Source organism: Myotis myotis, unplaced genomic scaffold (assembly GCF_014108235.1).
Source record: "Myotis myotis isolate mMyoMyo1 unplaced genomic scaffold, mMyoMyo1.p scaffold_m19_p_6, whole genome shotgun sequence".
NCBI lineage: Eukaryota > Metazoa > Chordata > Mammalia > Chiroptera > Vespertilionidae > Myotis > Myotis myotis.
In genome coordinates, this window is record NW_023416368.1 from 98,415,402 (window position 1) to 98,419,652 (window position 4,251).

Sequence of the window (4,251 nt, forward strand, 5' to 3'; positions counted from 1 at the left end):
GGAGAGAGAGAAAGAAACATTGATGTGAGGGAGACACATCAATTGGTTGCCTCCCACATGTGCTCCCTTGAGGCACAGGGATTGAACCTGCAACCCAAGCACGTGCCCTTGACCAGGGATTGATCTGGCTACCGTTTGGTGTGCTGGTTGACGCTCCCACCTCTAAGCAACACTGGCCAGGGCAAAATAAATACTTGATAAGCTGAACATCATGAAAATGTTTAAAATTTCTGCTTTGTGAAAGATCCTGTCAAGCGAATAAGAAGAGCTTTGCACAGTGGCAGTATTGTGGCCATTGAGGTTTATCTGAGGCACGATTATTGCTAATTGAAAACTTTTCCCAATACCCTGCCGTGACAAATATAGCCAGCACTCGCAAGTTTTGACGGTCTCTATAGAGAGTGAAAAAAAAAAGAGAATGAGAAGAAAAGCTACAGGATAAGAGAAAAACATTTGCAAAAGATATATTTGATAAAGGACTTGTCTAAAATATGCAAAGAACTCTTAAAACTCAACAAGCCTGGCCCTAGCCAGTTTTTGCTCAGTGGATAGAGCACTGGCCTGCAATTAAAGAGTCCCACTTTCGATTCCAGTCAAGAGCTCATGCTCAGGATGCGGGCTTGATCCCCAGTAGGTAGTGTGCAGGAAACAGCCAATCGATGATTCTCTCTCATCATTGATGTTTCTATCTCTCTCTCTCTCCTTCTCCCTTCCTCTCTGAAATCAATAAAAATATATTAAAACAAAACAAAACAAAAAACCTCAAAACAAAAAACCAAGCCTGGCTGATGTGGCTCAGTGGTTGACCGTTGACCCATGAACCATGCCTGGCTCGATCTCCAGTGCAGGAGGCAAGTCAATCAATAGTTTCTCTCTCATTGATGTCTCTCTCTCTCTCTCTCTCTCTCTCTCTCTCTCTCTCTCTCTCTCTCTCCCTCTCCCTTCCTCTCTCTTTAAAAATCAATTAAAAACCATATTTGAAAAATAAAAAAACACTCAACAACCCTATTTAAAAATGGACAATAAACAGGAACACACATCTCACCAAAGAAGATATGCAGATGGTAAGTTAGCATATGAGAAGACGCTCCACATCATATGTCCTCAGGGGAATGAAAAGAATGCTGAGATAACACTGAAAGTCCGCAGCAATCTGGAACAGTGACAACACCAAATGCTACTGAGGGTGTAGAGCAACAGGAATTCTCATTCATTGCTGGTGGGGATGCAAAATAGTACAGGTACTTTAGAAGAGTTTGACAGATTCTGGCAAAACTTGGTCTTACATTATGCTCCAGCAATTGTAGTCCTTGGTATTTACCCCAAGAGATGAAAACTTACATCCACACAAAACCTGCACACAAACGTTTATAGCAACTTTATTCATAATTGCCCATCAGGGGGGTTGGGGCTCTGTTCCCTGTCACACACAGAGCAGGGCCAATCAGGGGGTTGGGGCGCTGCCCCCTGTCACACACAGAGCAGGGTCAATCAGGGGGTTGGGGAGCTCCTCCCTGTCACTCACAGAGTAGGGCCGAAAGGGGAGTTGGGGCACCACCCCCTGTCACACACAGAGCAGGGCCGATCAGGGGGTTGGGGCGCTGCCACTCTCACACTCAGGGCAGGGCCAATGGGGAGGTTATGGCTCTACCCCGTCACACACAGAGCAGGGCCCGTGAGTGAGGGGATGATGGCTATTTGCAGCTGGTCACATACCCTTAAGGCTGGGGGTCCCCACTGGGGTGCCTGGCCAGTTTGGGTGAGGGGCTAAGGGCTGTTTTCAGGCTGGCGGGTGACTAAAACTCCCAACTGCTCCTTTTCTTCTTTTTTTATTTATTCTGGGCCAGCTTTAGCTCTGGCTCCAGCTCTGAGGCCTCTGCTGCTGAAAGCAGGTATCTGGTTTGTTTGGGTTCTATAATTGAAACACTGTATCAACTCCAGCTCTGAGATCCCGGCTGGCTGAAAGCAGGTTTCTGGGATTTTGTTCAGCTTCTATATTTATAACAATGTTTCAAACTACAAGCTCAGAGGCCGGCAGCGGCAGGCGGGGAACGTTGGTTTCCTCTGTCACTGAAGCAAGCAAGCCTCATGTTAGTTTCTAGCTGCCTGGCTGCTGGCCGCCATCTTGGCTGGCAGTTAATGTGCATATCTCGCTGATTAGCCAATGGGAAGGGTAGCGGGCGTACGCTAATTACCATGTTTCTCTTTTATTAGATAGGATAGCTTACATACCACAAAATCTGCCCATTTTAAGTGTAAAAATTCAATAATTTTTTAGTAAATTTACTAAGTTGTGCAAATATCACCACAAACCAGCTCTAGAACATTCTCATCATCCTAATCAGAGCCCTCATACTCACAGCCCAGGTTGCCATTTACCTGTTTTCTGTCTCTATTACTTTGCCTTTTGGGGAATTTTATATAAATTCAATCTTTGGGCTATGACGAAGGGAGTATCATTGTTAAGCTTGGTCAGGAGGAACCTGCCATGTCCATGGATGCCAATTTGAAAGATAATTTGGGCCAAGCATTCAGAAGTCCAGCAGGCCAACCCAAAAGCAATGGGCAATGCTGAAATTAAAGATGGAGAAAGATTGCCACTGGCAGTAAAGGATATGGGCAGTGAAATATACCCTCAGACTAGTCAGCACAGTCCTAATGGGCAATTTGTTGTGGTTTGTGGTGATGGCGAGTATATCATCTACACAGCAATGGCTTTGAGAAACAAGAACTTTGGGTCTGCCCAGGAGTTTGCATGGGCCCATGATCCCTCAGAGTATGCAATAAGAGAGCAACAGTGTTGTAAAGATATTTAAAAACTTTAAGGAAAAAAAATCATTTAAACCAGATTTTGGAGCTGAAAGTATCTATGGAGGCTTCTTATTGGGGGTCAGATCTGTAAATGGCTTAGCTTTCTATGACTGGGACAATACAGAACTCACACACAGAATTGAAATTCAGCCCAAACATATTTTCTGGTCTGACTCTGGAGAGCTAGTCTGTATTGCCACTGAGGAGTCATTTTTATCCTTACGTATCTGTCGGAAAAAAGTCTTGGTTGCACAGGAAACACATGAGGGAGTTACTGAAGATGGCATTAAAGATGCCTTTGAGGTTCTTGGTGAGATTCAGGAAATTGTGAAGACGGGGCTGTGGGGAGGTGACTGCTTCATTTACACGGGTTCTGTGAACAGATTAAATTACTATGTTGGAGGAGAAATAGTCACCATTGCCCACTTGGACAGAACGATGTATCTCCTGGGCTATATTCCTAAAGACAACAGGCTTTATCTGGGGGATAAAGAAGAACATCGTCAGCTACTCCCTCCTGGTCACCAGACGGCTGTCATGCGGAGGGACTTCAGCATGGCTGATAAAGTCCTTCCCACCGTTCCCAAGGAACAAAGGACCAGAGTCGCACATTTTTTGGAAAAACAGGGCTTCAAGCGACAAGCTCTTACAGATCCGTGGGACATATGGTCTTTTGTGTCTGGCACACTTAGCATGTTTTTGAGGTCTTTGTACTAATTTAGTGGGACAATTGGTGATACTTGAATAAGATCTGTAAAATGGCTAATAAGATCTGTATCAATGCTAATTTCTTAGTTTACATAATGAAAATATGGTTATATAAGATTTTAATATTAGAGGAAGCTGGATGAAGGGTATGTGCTAACTATACTATTTTTGCAACTTTTTGAAAGAAAATAATTTCAAAATAAGTATTTTCCTTTTTTAGTTTAAGGTTAGGGTTATTATGCACTGCTTGTGTCTATCATACCAAAGTTGTGATTTATTTTCAACATAATGGTTCTGCTGGCCTTTCCACTCCCCAAAAGGTCCCTGGTGAGCTCAGCTTCCAGAAGGTTCCTCAGGGCCATGTAGAGGCTTTAGAACAGAGGGCAGGGGTTCTGAGTCATAGGGGCAGGTCCTGCAGGGGTCAGGGAGGGGCTTTTTCACTTCCCTCCTGATGCCGGCACCTCCAGGGCTGCCCAGGGGGGTGGGGGGGGGTGGCCATTGTCTGGATGGCCTTGGGCTGGACCTCTTTTCCTGAGCAGACTCAGCCCAGGCCGGGACCTGGGAGGCTGGGCCAGCTCAGACAAGGGCTTGGGGAGGGCTCCAGGGGCTGAGACCAGGGACTTCCTCAGAAGCTGCTGCTGCTGGTCAGCTTCCTGCCGCCCGGGCAGAAGGGGAAGAGCTCCGAAGGGAGGATGTTTAGGCCTCAGAGGAAACAAGAGCTTGGCAGAGAAG

The 4,251-nt window shown here is 45.7% G+C and overlaps 1 non-coding gene and 1 pseudogene across 1 annotated transcript; both read left to right on the forward strand.

Moving 5' to 3' along the window:
- The first annotated feature begins 266 nt into the window (after positions 1-266).
- LOC118659550 lies at positions 267-401 on the forward strand. The gene has a single exon (XR_004968635.1). It is a non-coding gene; the product is annotated as a U4 spliceosomal RNA (small nuclear RNA).
- Positions 402-1,502: 1,101 nt separating this feature from the next.
- Positions 1,503-3,885, forward strand: LOC118658593 (annotated as a pseudogene).
- The last annotated feature ends 366 nt before the right edge of the window (positions 3,886-4,251 follow it).